The sequence below is a fragment of the Schistocerca gregaria genome, chromosome 7 (assembly GCF_023897955.1).
Source record: "Schistocerca gregaria isolate iqSchGreg1 chromosome 7, iqSchGreg1.2, whole genome shotgun sequence".
NCBI lineage: Eukaryota > Metazoa > Arthropoda > Insecta > Orthoptera > Acrididae > Schistocerca > Schistocerca gregaria.
Window position 1 is genome coordinate 437,687,506 of NC_064926.1, and position 16,122 is coordinate 437,703,627.

The 16,122-nt window shown below is 45.6% G+C and overlaps 1 protein-coding gene across 1 annotated transcript in view; it reads right to left on the reverse strand.

Moving 5' to 3' along the window:
- LOC126282418 (A disintegrin and metalloproteinase with thrombospondin motifs 7-like) overlaps positions 1-16,122 on the reverse strand; it is a 488,845-nt gene that overhangs the window by 377,261 nt on the left and 95,462 nt on the right. The window lies entirely within an intron of this gene.

A 16,122-nucleotide genomic window follows, 5' to 3' on the forward strand; every position in this document is an offset into this window, starting at 1 on the left:
ACCAAGAACTGTATACTAAGAGAGTATCACGGATATCATCAGTAAAAGGAACGTGTTCTTCGGACACATCCTTAGACTGGACCAGGGGAAGTTAACACAGCAAATATGAGAGTAGGATGAAAGGTAATTCTCACATGATTTTAGAACACGAACGAACAACAATTAGGAAGATTGGGTAAAAAGGACATTAAAGTACATTTCTTAACCTTTCTTAAATCATAATTTTTTTCCCATCATAGGCACCTTAAGACGCACGCATTTCTCCGAACATGTAACAAGCTGTTTCATTCCGTCACTGAAAAATTCTTCAGCCTTTTCTCGAGTCCAGGACTCGACATCTGTCTTCACCGCATCGTCCGAGACGTAATGTTTACCCTTGAGGTCTCTCTTGAGTAGTGTAAAAAATAAATAGCGCTACACGCAAGACCGGGGTGAGGGGGGGGGGGGTAAGGATGGTATGAAATCTGTTCAAACTTCAGGTTTCGCATAGCCTGTTCAGTTGCGCGCTAGGTGCTCGGACGAGCATTTGCATGTTACAAAATCATTGGTGCCGGGCTGCCTGTAACACAACCAACTCGACGTCGGAGATGTTTTAGACTCTCTATGTATTGAGAAGAATTTACTTTTGCCGCTCGTACCAGATAATCATTCACATAAACTCTGTGACTATCCCAAAACACAGCCAACTGAATTCTTTTTGCGGATGATTGTGTTTTGAACGTTTTCTCCAGAGGAGAAGGCGGATGTCAATATGCAGTGCTCTGTCTTTTCTCTCCTCGGTCGGAATGATGGAACTATAACTCGTCCCCGGTCACGATATTGAAAAGGAAGTCGTTTCCTTGGAGACGATAGCGCTGCAAAAGTTCCTCGCAATATTCCAATTGATGCTGCCTTTTCCCTCTGTGAGACGGTGTGGTACTCACTCTGCATCATAATTGTTCAGTAATGAAACCGACACGTACCGTAGTTATTCCTATCTCGTTTGCGATTGAAACGCAGGTCATTTTGAATCAAATAGTCGACGAGATTGCGATGTTTATCGTCTGTGGCAGTGATCGGACGTCCGCTGTAAGTTTCATTAACAATTATGGCTACCCCAGGTTCTATCAACATCGTTATCACCATAAACAGCCATTAAACGATGATGAATATCTACAAGAGTGACTTTTTCAGCAGTTACAACCGGCCGCTGAAGCCGAGCGGTTCTAGGCGCTTCAGAACATAACCATGCGACTGCTACGTTCGCAGGTTCGATTCCTGCCTCGGGCACGGATGTGTGTGATGTCCTTAGGTTAGTTAGCTTTAAGTAGTTCTAAATCTAGGGGACTGATGACCTCAGATGTTAAGTCCCATAGTTGAGCAGTTAAAAATTCGACAATTCGCGTTGACATAGGACTAGAACACCTCTGCATACTTCCGCTACTCAAAATACTCCATATGAACGCAACGCATTCAAACTGCGCTTGCGTATAAAGGAGGAAGTTACCTCTCACAAGTCACATGCCGTCTTGTAATACAGTTTTTGATGGGAAAGAGAGCCAAAGTACGCTTTATCCAAGAGTTACAAAGGGATCTGGAAGAAAGGGAAATACAGCAACCGGAGATATAAACCGACCTGGTTTTAAATTTAAAAAATCAGGCCTTCACAGATTTCGAGGACAGAACTAGACCCAGAACAAAATCATCAAGGACAGAACATCCTAATAGGTTTTAAAGCATGAGAATGAAAGACTATTGTACGAGGAGGAACACCAGAAGAAACGAAGCTGGCACGTATTATCATGGTCCTCAGACGGCTGAAACGAAAAGAAGAAGAAATGAGCTAGCTGACAACATCGGAAGCCCTATGAGGCTTTTTGCAGAGGATTCTGTTATCTGTAGGAAGGTTACATCACCAGAAGACTGTAGCGAAATGAGGAATAACCTGCAAACGAAGATTGGTGCTAGCACTGAACCAAATAAATATAACATATGGCGCGTCAACAGGCGAAGTCATCGTTTACAGTTCGATTACGCTATTACTGAAAATCACTGTAAACAGTAACAGTAGTAAAATACATAATAGTAACAGTCCGGTGTCTTCTTAAGTGGAATGACCCATAAAACACGCTGCAAGAAAAGTAGATGCCAGGCTGAGATTTATTAGAAAAATGTTAATGAAATTTAGTTCACTCGCGATAGAAGTATCTTACAAAACAATTGGTCGCCCAGTTTTTGGGTACTGTTCATCGGTCAAGGAGATTTACTAAGTAGTGTTAACAGAAGCGGTAGAGAAGGTCCAACGAACAGCAGCATATTTGTCCACGGGATTGTTTAGTCAGCGCGAGAGCGTTAAGGGGATGCTCAACAAACTACTATGGCAGTCGTTACAAGAGAGGGATCGTACGTAAGGGAGAAGGTTGCTGTTGAAATTCCGAGAGTGTACATTCGAACAAGGGTTGGGAAACTTACCGTCTATGTTCCACGACAACGTGCAATAACCACTCACAGGCGGCACGTGGTAGCCACCAACAGGGGGGGGGGGGGGGGGGGGGGAATATATAAAGTGGGAGGGGAGGCGCGGAAAATAGTGCAGTCGTTGTTGCAATGCGGAAATTGAGCGTTTTATCTGGCGTCCAATAAGCATGATCGTTGGTTTTCGGGCCAAGGGTGAAAGCATTTCCGAAGTGGCTCGCCGCTGTGTTTAAAGTATACAGTGCATGGCAAAGCAGAGCTATCTAAAACCTGAACCGAGGCAACTGCGGTGCAACACAGCCCATAGATGACAGAGGCGAACACGGCAGCAGAGATATGTACGGGCGAACAGATGTGCAACTGTTGAGCAACTGACCGACCAGATAAACCGAGCGGATACTGACAACGTCCCGTCAACGACCGTTCAGCGAACGCTGCTGCGTATGGCTTCCACAGCTAGCGCCTGGTTTATAAACACATGATGGCTGCTGTTCATCTGCGACGAAGAATGGAGTTTGTAGGCCAGTGTTGCAATTCGACGTCCACTGAATGGCGACAGATGGCCTTTCAGATGAATTACTTTTTATCCTCCAAAGAACAGATGGTCATTTGCGTATACGGCGTGAAACGTCTGAAAGCAAGCACCCTGAAACAATTTTCGGAAGGGTCTGGGGTATGTTTCCATGGCATTCCCTGAGAGATCTCGTCGTTCTGGAAGACACAATGGATGAACACAAGAATGCATCTATCCTTGCGAACCATGTCTACCCCTGCATGTACTTTGTTTTTTTCCTCAGCACGATGGCATCTACCAACAGGACAATGCAACGTCTCATAAAGGACGCAGTGTACGTGCGTGGTTGTAAGAGCACCAGCATTATTTTACCGTACTTCCCTGGGCACCAAACTCTACGAGTTTAAGCCCAGTCGAATATCTATGGGCGCACCTCGCTCGGGCTTTAGGCGCCACGGATCTTCATCCGAGAAACCTAGAGCAGCTGGCCACAGTAGTGCGGTCGGCATGGCTCCACATCTCTGTTGGTACCTGCCATAACCTTACTAACTCTCCTCCTACACGTCTTACAGAGGTCCACCTCGCAAAAAGTGGGTATTCAGGCTTTTGACTTGTAACCACATTAATTATTTTCTTCCACATGTAACTTGTTAAATAGCCACTAGGAAAAAGAATCAGATAAATTAGACCTCATACGGACATTTATCGACTGAAATGATAATTAAATCAAGTCCCTAACCTGTCTACAGGCGTTGATATACATCCACGGAGACAGCTGAAAATGTGTGCCCCGACCGGGACTCAAACTCGGGATCTCCGAGTCCCGTAAGAATTCGCGCAATGAGTGTGCATCCAGCACAGAAGCAGAAGGTCAATGGCCGATTAGCCATAACTACACTCCTGGAAATGGAAAAAAGAAGATATTGACACCGGTGTGTCAGACCCACCATACTTGCTTCGGACACTGTGAGAGGGCTGTACAAGCAATGATCACACGCACGGCAAAGCGGACACACCAGGAACCGCGGTGTTGGCCGTCGAATGGCGCTAGCTGCGCAGCATTTGTGCACCGCCGCCGTCAGTGTCAGCCAGTTTGCCGTGGCATACAGAGCTCCATCGCAGTCTTTAACACTGGTAGCATGCCGCGACAGCGTGGACGTGAACCGTATGTGCAGTTGACGGACTTTGAGCGAGGGTGTATAGTGGGCATGCGGGAGGCCGGGTGGACGTACCGTCGAATTGCTCAACCGTGGGGCGTGAGGTCTCCACAGTACATCGATGTTGTCGCCAGTGGTCGGCGGAAGGTGCACGTGCCCGTCGACTTGGGACCGGACCGCAGCGACGCACGGATGCACGCCAAGACCGTAGGATCCTACGCAGTGCCGTAGGGGACCGCACCACCACTTCCCAGCAAATTAGGGACACTGTTGCTCCTGGGGTATCGGCGAGGACCATTCACAACCGTCTCCATGAAGCTGGGCTACGGTCCCGCACACCGTTAGGCCGTCTTCCGCTCACGCCCCAACATCGTGCAGCCCGCCTCCAGTGGTGTCGCGACAGGCGTGAATGGAGGGACGAATGGAGACGTGTCGTCTTCAGCGATGACAGTCGCTTCTGCCTTGGTGCCAATGATGGTCGTATGCGTGTTTGGCGCCGTGCAGGTGATTGCCACAATCAGGACTGCATACGACCGAGGCACACAGGGCCAACACCCGGCATCATGGTGTGGGGAGCGATCTCCTACACTGGCCGTACACCTCTGGTGATCGTCGAGGGGACACTGAATAGTGCACGGTACATCCAAACCGTCATCGAACCCATCGTTCTACCATTCCTAGACCGGCAAGGGAACTTGCTGTTCCAACAGGACAATGCACGTCCGCATCTATCCCGTGCCACCCAACGTGCTCTAGAAGGTGTAAGCCAACTACCCTGGCCAGCAAGATCTCTGGATCTGTCCCCCATTGAGCATGTTTGGGACTGGATGAAGCGTCGTCTCACGCGGTCTGCACGTCCAGCACGAACGCTGGTCCAACTGAGGCGCCAGGTGGAAATGGCATGGCAAGCCGTTCCACAGGACTACATCCAGCATCTCTACGATCGTCTCCATGGGAGAATAGCAGCCTGCATTGCTGCGAAAGGTGGATATACACTGTACTAGTACCGACATTGTGCATGCTCTGTTGCCTGTGTCTATGTGCCTGTGGTTCTGTCAGTGTGATCATGTGATGTATCTGACCCCAGGAATGTGTCAATAAAGTTTCCCCTTCCTGGGACAATGAATTCACGGTGTTCTTATTTCAATTTCCAGGAGTGTATATGAAGATGGTATCTGTTCTTTCGGACAGATACCATCTTCATATATTGATCGACTATCGCATTTCATACGAACCGTGAGCGAAGGGAACAAATAAGGGGTAAGATGATAGTAGTACAGAGGTACCCTCCGTCACACACCGTAAAGTGGCCTGTGGTGTAGGTTCGAAGATGTAGATGAAGATTTATTACATATTTTTAACGCGTTGATAAAGCCCCTGTGGCGTCGAGATTGCAGATAGCTCATGGCAACATCTTGTAGATCCTCGTCAGGGTTGCATCTTCGGGAAGCAAGCCATTTTTTACCTACAAATCACAGGAACTAGGTTTGAGACGGCGTAGGACTTACGAAAACTGACCCATTTGAAGTGACGCAACATTTCTTCTGTTGTCGGCATAGGTATGGCCAAGCATATTCGCGCAAAATAGATCTCAACACCGGTAGCACGAGACTATGACGCTTGTTTTAAATGGCAATTCTCAGTTTCCTTAATATCTTGCAGCAGGCTTCAGAATAGACTGTCTATCCATATTTCATAAAACCTGCAAACGAGATTGCTTTAGCGTCGTGAATAACGGTAGCCATGCCTCTTCTGGTTGAGAGTGCTTCGGGTGCTTATTTTGGTTTGTAAGGCCACTCTACTGACGGGAGTTTTGCCTCCATATTACTGTAGAAAATGTATGTCTTGTCACCGGCCAAGTTTATTACCAGTAGGCATTTACCTATCGCCAAAGGAAATCTAGGGAACAGGAGTTTTGGAGTTCAACAACTGTAGCAGTTGGTTGAATATAGCTGGACTTCTGTCGTCATCTAGTCCTTCTGCTCCACAATTTGTCAACAAGCGACACCCATCGACGTAGAATAACTTCAGTCATACAATTGTTCAGTATAGCCACAAATTTTGCCATGAATGACAAGATATTTGTGATTTTTTCGCACTGCAAGCTTTTTTTAAACAAAGTGTTCACATTTTTCAGGACTTTCAATTGCAACACTCATTTTACTCGTAACATCTGCAGTAAGCTAACGAGAAGATATGTGGTTTTAGTGCTATCGTGACTTTGTCTAGCCAGTGTAGCAGCAGTTTCATCCCAGTCACTACTTTCAACCTACACGAAAACGTGGGTAACTTTCACCATAGCCCTCATGAGTCACAGCGAACAATGATTGAATGTCCTGTACGTACAATGTAACAATACTGATCAAGAATACAGAATGGGCCCCCATGCAGCGGAGTATGCAATGAAATTAAACTTCATGAACAATTTAAAACTGTTTATTGGAGGTTGACTACAACTCGGCCCCTTGCATTCGCCAAACGACACATCCAAAAAGTATTCACTATCAGCTTCCAAGAATCATTTAGTCAGCACCTCAGAGGTTCTACTTCGTATATTGTCTGATTTTCATGCCTACGAAATAATGACATTTCGGAGATATTCTTAGCCATAGACAAGTTCGTTGGCCTCTGTAGCAAGGAGCTCCTTCATTGGTAACGGAGGAGTAACTGAGACGCAACACCGACACCCACAAATTTATCACGACAGCCACATTTTTCGTCCTTCAGAAAGAATACCCCGTGAACCAGACAAATTGTCGATCGGCAGTGCCTACCGTAAGCAGGTTCTATTTCTGCTTAGCTCGCTGTAAACTGAACAACAGCGGTGAATAACGGCGCAAAGCCTGCACGTCATACTAACAACTACTGCGCACGTGGTACAAAGAGCGATACAACACGACCGTGTAAAGAGTTGTATTCATTTCTAAATTTCCCTCACTTCGTATTTGGATTGTGCGCTTTTCGAAAAACACATTTTATGAATATAAAACAGTGCCGTACCACAATGGAATTGTAGAAAGTTATGGAAAGTGTGTACCGCCCATATTCTGATATCTTATGAACATCACGTTTCGAACCTGAGCTGCGGCTACCCTTTTTGAAATACGTCAACTAATCATAAACAACTAGCAAGACTCCAATTTCTGTGGAAGGTCTCTAAGGAAAACATTACGATTGGCATGAATTCGCTTTACATATTACAAATCGTTGTAGTTCATCTGAATTACGATATACTGGCTGTAGCAGGAGGAGAGGTTCATGCTTTGAGGGGATTTAGTGATTCTGAATAAAAAAAAACGTCAGATCAACATATGCCCTGTTTTTAACAGTTTGCTAGAAAACTAGCGAAAACAATGGGGAACATAACAAGTGCATTTGATAGAGAATGAAACATTGTGATGTTATGAATTCCACCGTCAACTGCAAACCATTTTGCAGATCTTGCAGAAAGCCGTTGTGCGCTGATCTGAGTTCATTCTTACGGTCCTGTACTTGAGCATACGCATGTAAAATACGAGTGAAATATTTCTCCTTTGTGTCCACTCCGCGCTTGTTGACTTCGTTTTTAAGCCAAACCCAGAAAAGTAATCTAACTGAATAAGACGGGGGGAACTTGGTGACTAAGAAATGACTAGACGGCAACCAATCCAACGCCCAGGATACTTTTCAGTGAGGTATAGTGTCACTGGCGTATGGAATGTGCAGGAATTGCGTCGAGCTGAAAGTACATACTACGTCATGTTGCCAAAGGAATACCGACCAAGTATACTTTTCCAGAAAATCAATATACCGTGTTCCATTAAAACGTTATCTAAAACAACTGAACCGATCAGCTGGTCATAGATAACATCGCACCGCACGCACTGAAATGGTCGGTAAAGACAACACCACGCAGCCTAATGTATCTTTGGCTGTATTCGCATGTGAGTGCTGCCGAAGAAAGACATGAGACTGACGATATGGGCCGCGCGTTCTTGGGGCGCCTTGACACAGTCCGTCGGAGGTTCGAGTCCTCCTTCGGACATGGGTGTGTGTGTTGTTCATAACGTAAGTTAGTTTAAGTTAGATTAAGTAGTGTGTAAACCTATGGACCGATGACCTCAGCAGTTTGTCTCCATGAGACCCTACCACAAATTCCCAAATTCCCATTGACGATACGATTTTCAAACAACTGTATGCCGGATAAGGTTAAGAAAAGCGCGTTTCTTCATTTGAAGTTTTTTGTTCAGAATTACCAATACTATCACCCCTCAAAACACGTTCCGTTCCTCCTGACTTACCCTGTATCTAAGCTCATAGAATAAAACTGGCCAACAGTTTGGCAAGCAGTAGAATATTACTCATTCGTCCGCCATGACTCGGGTTTAGCGTTGCTTCTGTAAACCAGTCTAGGAGAAAGTAGAGACGAGTTCTCGTAAAAGAGAGTTATCCTTCATCATAGTCAGGAATAAACTTGTTGGCTATTCCTTACGATGTCGCAACGAAAAGAAAGTAGAAAGGGGACAATGAAGCGCGTTCTCCTTTTGGTTACCGTCCCAAGAGTAAAACTGAAAATGTCCGCAGACATTGACGAGGTGATACGTCGTAAGATTTTATTAAGGCGTTAAGATTTATCTGTTGGTAAGAAATTATGGTTGGTTGAAGAAACAGCTAGCTAAGTGCTAGCAGAAGTACTGAAGGTAAAGCATTCGGCTATTATGCTGCACTGCTGGCCATTAAAAATGCAACACCAAAAAAGGCGACATACAAGAAACGTCAAAATGACCTGAAGTATACTATAAGCCTGAATACACAAATGATAAGCATTTCAATATAACTGCATGAAAGAAGGTAGGAGTAAGTTCATCGACATTACATAAATAAGGAATTATTACGTAGAGGGTTTCTCATTCAGAGATAACATTTCAATGTTGGTAGTTCGTGAGACGATCGTGTAATTCCTCGTATAAGAATGGAAACGGACTCCCATGTCTGATATCGACATCGGTAAGATCGAGGCCTATCAAATCTATAGGTTATCGTTCTACAGTGTTACTGTTCATTTTGGCCAGGATTCCATGACTATGGTGCGAACATGGAATCGACGTGTTCAGGAAAGCTATATTCAACGCCTCTCACCATGACAGCGGATGAGCGCCACTAGCGGCCGAGAGGACATATATCGTTTGCTCGGGCGTGTAGAATCGTACAGCTACGTCACGTACATTACGTCAGAAAAGGGTCTTTTTACGGCAAGACGAGTACCGACATGGACAGCGCGACGGCGTATGGATCTTCACTGACTATCAGCACGGCAATCGTTGTTGCAGCTTCCCCTGACGTGGCGTTAGGGAGAGGTGCGATGGCAGTTATGCGCCCTTCGGCAATACTGCACACAGGCGTTGTACCACGACATCTTTTCAAGCCAGTCGTGGTTCTGCATACAGTTCCACGATGGACGTATCCATATGTGGAGGCTCTCAGGATACTTAAAGAATCTGGAGGTAGTGAATGATTGTGTATATCTAGGATTTCTGATCAATGACGCAGGAAAATGTCACAAAGAAATTAAACGAGGAATCGTCCTTGGCCGAGCAGAAATGGTTAAACTCACTAAGATCTTGCAGAGCCTGGAAATAACCAAAACAACGAAGATGAGTTTGATGAAATCACTGGTGTTTCCTGTGTTCTCGTACAGCTGAGATACCTGGACCGTGAAAGCTAGCGACAAGACCCGAACTGATGACCTCGAGATGTGGTGCTGGCGGAAGATGTTGCGTGTACCATGGACAGGAAGGAGAGCGGTACTTTCACTACAGAAGAATTTAGCATCATAACAAGCTCATCTTCCCGCGTAACGAAAGATACTTCCAGTTTCTTGAGTGTATTTTGAAAGAAGAAGGGGGTAATTTAGAAAAAAAAATCTTGCAAAGCAAAATTGAAGGCAGAGCACGGGAAAGAACTGCAACCATGTGGCTGGATCAAGCGCAGAAGATTCCGGCCTGCCTCTTCACATCATATTAAAAAGAGATGCAGATCTCTGTGTATAATGATGATACTGTATATACGCACAATAAGTAAAAGCTCCTTCACGTTATTAGAATTTTAATGGCTTGCATCGTGGATAGGGGCATCTTTCAAGAAAAAATAAATATTCATTTTGGTGTTCAGATGCTAAAAATTGGGTGACTTCCTTTATGTTCTCGAAAATTCGGGACAAATAGACGCAGTTGCTCACACTTTCGAGTTAACGCAATGACTCCTACTTGCAAAACAATATTAAATTTTCTTCGCCTTTTTCCAGGTGTTTCCGAAATAGTAAAGTCTCGGAAAGTACTTTATTCCCTTTATTGTGCGTATGGAATACTTATCTTTGCCTACAACCTTCCCAAAGTTTTGATGAGACTTTTACTTCCTGATACGCCTCTTCCATTAAACAAATTTAATTGCATTGTGAATAATCACAAAATGTTCAAATGTGTGTGAATTCTAAGGGACCAAGGTGCTTAGGCCATCGGTAGCTAGACTTACACACTACTTAAACTAACTTAAAATAACTTATACTAAGAACAACACACACACACACACCCATGCTTGAGGGAGCAATTGAAACTCCGGCGGGACGGGCCGCGCAGTCCGTGACATGGCGCCCTAAACCGCGCGGCCATATAATCACACGTACATGATTGTAAACAATTTGCCGTGCACCAAAGGAGCACGAAGACTATAGTGCCATGCGTGAAGTAAAGAGATAGCAACGAGGAAGCTCGAAGCGTGCAGGTCGGCAGGCAACAGTCCATACTGAGGTGGCTCCCCATTCGGAACGACGGTATACGGGAGCGTGCTGAAAAATAAAGCCTCCGAATTTATGTGAAAAGTCTTAAAGCTTTTTAAGTAAATCAACATGCTACATCTTTACTCTTCATGTATACATTTCTCAATATAGTTACCCTGGCGAAGAAGTTTGTTTATACCGTCACTATCGAATGCGTGACTTTGTTGACAGAACCACAGTCTCACCTCTGCTTGCACCGATTCATCATTATTGAAGTAAAGTTCTCGAGGGTGTTCGGAATGGGTCAAGTCGGGAATTTCTGGAGGATGATCGACGACAGTAAACCCAGAGCGTTGGATTGTTGCATGCCTTGTAGAGCTCGTGTGTGGTCTGGCATTGTCATGCAAAAGGAGAAGGTGCTCCGCCTTTAGAAACTGGCTCACACCACTCTGTTTCTCACGCACCGACGTCGTTACGCTACACACCATCGTGACCATCGTGTTACACGCTACAATTTGGAGTCCTCTAGTGGCAGAGGGTTGCATCTGGCGTCAGTGAAGCGAGAAAGTAGAGCGAGTAACAAGCATGCTATGTCTTATCTCAACAGATATTGAGAACTGAACAAAAAAATTCGGGAGCATTACTTTTCAGCACGTCCTCTTATAATAGCCAGCCGGCCGCGTTGGCCGAGCGGTTCTAGGCGCGTCAGTCTGGAACCGCGCGACTGATACGGTCGCAGGTTCGAATCCTGCCTCGGGCATGGATGTGCGTGATATCCTTAGGTTAGTTTGGTTTAAGTAGTTCTAAGTTCTAGGAGACTAATGACCACAGCAGTTGAGTCCCATAGTGCTCAGAGCCATTTTTCTTATAATAGCCTAGCGCTCACGAAGAGAAGGCGTTTCCCCGCTGGTGTCATTTTGGGCGAGTCCTACACCATTCGTGGTAGACAGGTTGGGCAATCCTCGTCGACACAGCAACAAACCGGATAGGTTGATTCACGATATGGCGACTGACATGTCCAAACGTGACAACTCCTTTCCGCCATTCTTTTTTCACGGCTCTGAGCACTATGGGACTTAACTTCTAAGGTCATCAGTCCGCTTGAACTAACCTAAGGACATCACACACATCCATGCCCGAGATAGGATTCGAACCTGCGACCGTGGCATTCGCACGGTTGCAGACTGTAGCGCCTAGAACCGCTCGGCCACTCCGGCCGGCCTCTGCCATTCTGTTATGTCACCACATCTACTCATTTTACTGCTCTGAATTCGTACACTCGATTGGTAGATACTTCCATGATATACATTGAAGAGCCAGAACATTACGATCACCGACCTGCTATCAATATAAACCAGTGCAGGCGATAACAGTGTCGCCTGTCGAGGAATTACTGTCACTCACACACAGGCACGTTGCATGTAGTGTCACTAAGCGTGTTGTCCGTGTATAGATCTATCTAAGATTGTCCGAGAAAAGATTGTGATGGCCCGAAAGCTTGCCACGAGCATTTCGGAAACTGCACGATTTGTCGGGTGTTCGAGGAGTGTTGTGGAGAGTGTCTTCAATACGTGACAAAACCTACGAGAAACCAAATCCGGAGGTCGTGGGGTTGGCGGCCACTCCTCACTGCAGATCTACATCTACATCTACATTTATACTCCGCAAGCCACCCAACGGTGTGTAGCAGACGGCACTTAACGTGCCACTGTCTCCCTTTCCTGTTCCCGTCGCGTATGGTTCGCGGGAAAACCTCCGTGCGCGCTCGAATCTCTCTAATTTTACATTCGTTATCTCCTCGGGAGGTATAAGTAGGGTGAAGCAATATATTCGATACCTCATCCAGAAACGCACCCTCTCGAAACGTGGACAGCAAGCTACACCGCGATGCAGAGCGCCTCTCTGGCAGAGTCTGCCACTTGAGTTTGCTAAACATCTCCGTAACGCTAACACGCTAACCAAATAATGAAACGCACCGCTCTTCTTTGGATCTTCTCTATCTCCTCTGTCAACCCGACCTGGTACGGATCCCACACTGATGAGCAATACTCAAGTATAGGTCGAACGAGTGTTTTGTAAGCCACCTTCTTTGTTGATGGACTACATTTTCTAAGGACTCTCCCAGTGAATCTCCACCTGGCATCCGCCTTACCAACAATTAATTTTATATTATCATTCCACTTCAAATCTTTCCACACGCATGCTCCCAGATATTTTTCAAAAGTAACTGCTACAAGTCTTTGTTCCGCTATCATATAATCACACAATAAAGGATACTTTTTTCTATGTATTCGCAATACATTATATTTGTCTATGTTAAGGGTCAGTTGCCACTCCCTGCACCAAGTGCCTATCCGCTGCAGATCTTCCTCCAAAAAGTGGCTCTGAGCACTATGGGACTCAACTCCTGTGGTCATTAGTCCCCTAGAACTTAGAACTACTTAAACCTAACTAACCTAAGGACATCACACACATCCATGCCCGAGGCAGGATTCGAACCTGCGACCGTAGCAGGCGCACGGTTCCGGACTGCGCGCCTAGAACCGCGAGACCACCGCGGCCGGCTGATATTCCTGCATTTCGCTACAATTTTCTAATGGTGTGTCCTACAGCATCATCTGCGAAAAGCCGCATGGAACTTCCGACACTATCTACACTATATATTGCGAAACGCAATGGTCTCGCAACACTCCCCTGTGGCACGCCAGAGGTTACTTTAACGTCTGTAGACGTCTCTCCACTGATAACAACATGCTGTGTTCTGTTTGCTAAAAACTCTTCAATCCAGGCACACAGCTCGTCTGATATTCCATAGGCTCTTACTTTGTTTATCAGGCGACAGTGCGGAACTGCATCGAACGCCTTCCGGAAGTCAAGGAAAATGGCATCTACCTGGGAGCCTGTATCTAATATTTTCTGGGTCTCATGAACAAATAAAGCGAGTTGGGTCTCACACAATCGCTGTTTCCGGATTCCATATTGATTCCTACAGAGTAGATTCTGGGTTTCCAGAAATGACATGATACGCGAGCAAAAAACATGTTCTAAAATTCTACAACAGATCGATGTCAGAGATATAGTCCTATAGTTTAGCGCATCTGCTCGACGACCCTTCTTGAAAACTGGAACTACCTGTGCTCTCTTCCAATCATTGTCGGAGATCGTAGGCTGGACAGACAGGTAAAACAGGGCAGACCGCGAACTGTGGCGGAACTAACATCAGACTTTAATGCTGGGTAGAGTACAAGTGTGTCTGAACACACAGTGCCCCCAACACTCCCAACGAATGGGCCTCAGCAGACCACGACCCATGAACGTGCCAATATTAGCACCATGATAGCGGCAACTGCGACTGGAATGAGCACGTTACTATCGGCACTGGACGTTGCGCAGTGGCGGACCAATGCATGGTCTGATGTACCCCGATACCTTCTTCATAATCCTGCCGATGGCAGGGCGCAAATTCGTCGTCTTTCAAGGGAACAACTCTTTGACACCTGTACTGCAGGACGGAAACAAGCCGGTGGCGGCTCCCATATGCTTCGGGGAACATTCATGTGAGCATACGTGGGTCCAGTGGAGCTCGTGCGAGACACCATGATGGCCGAGGAGTATCGTGCACTGGTTGCATACCACTTACACCCCTTCATTAAGATCATGTTTCCCAACGGCAGTGGCATTTTTCAACAAGATATAGCTCCATCTCACAAGTCCAAGAGTGTGATGGAGTGGTTTGAGGAACACAGTGGAGAGTTCCAATTGATGCGCTGGCACCCAGATCGCCAGATCTGAATCTGATCCAACACATCTGGGATGTGACTGAACGTGGCTTCGGAGCTCATCGCTGCTTTCCCGGAAATTACGTGAATTAGATGACTTGTGTGTGCAGATGTGTTGCCAGCACCCTCCAGCGACCTAAGAAGGCCTAATTGCTTCCATGCCATGACACGTCGCCGCTGTTATCCGTGCTAAAGGTGGACATACCAGCTACTAGGTGGATGGTCATAATGTTAAGGCTGGTCAGTGTCTACATCACCACGCTTGAGACCAGTTCTATACGTTCATTTTTTATTTTTGAGTCATTAAGCTTCTGATTGGTCTGATACGGCCCGAGACGAATTTCTCTCCTGTTCCAATCTTTTTATCTCAGAGTATCAATTCCACATATGTCCTCAATTACCTGTTAGATGTATTGTAATTTGTGTCTCCCTCTATAGTTTTTACCCTCATTTGCTTTGTCTGTTACCATGCGAAGTTATTTCCTGATGTCTTAACAGATCTGCTGCTATCACATCTTATTGTCAGTATTTTCCATATATTGCTTTCCTCGTCGATTCTATGGAGAACCTCCCCATTCCTTACCTCATCAATCCACCTAATTTTCAACATTTCAACATTCTTCGGTGCCACCACGTCTCAAATGTTTCGGTTCTCTTCTGTTTCGATTTTCCCACAGTCCATGTTTGAGTACTAGACAATACTATGTTCCTAACGTACATTCTCAGAAATTTCTTCCCCACAGTACAGGATGTATCAAAAACAATCATCCGATTTGACACTAATAAACATATACAAGGAATTTTGTTTTTTGAAAGTTTTTCATACCTTGTCATAGATTTTCAGTACGCCCACCTTGAGATGCATGGCATATGTCCATGGGGTATTGAAATTGTTCCCACACTGCAATGAGCAAGTCTTGAGTTACAGTTTCCACAGCTGCTGTTATGCGATGTCTCAGTTCATTCTTTTTTCTTTTATAACAGAGGCACATAAACAGTGTCTTTTATAACCCCCCCCCCCCCCTTCCCCACAAGAAATAATCACATATAGTCACGTCCGGTTGGTGACCCTGGAGGCTAGTAAAGTAAGGCTGAACCATCTGATCCAGTGCATCGTTGAGTAATTCTTTGACTTAAAAATTCTCGCACTTCCAGATGGTAGTTTGAGGGTGCCCCATCCTGTTAGTAAATCAAGTCGTTCGAATCAGTCTCCATCTGTGAGAAAAGAAAGTTCTCAAGCAGATCGTAATATGTGCTTCCTGTAACACTGTTTTCAGCAAAGAAAAATGGACCATACACCTTTCTCCGTGAAACTACACAAAACGTACCAAATCTTGGAGAGCCCCTCTCATTTTGTACAATTTCATGTGGTTGTTCCGTACACCACATTCTCAAATTATGACGGTTCACCCTCCCATTTAAATGGAGTGTTGCCTCGTCACTAAACACTAAAGTGTGGAAGAA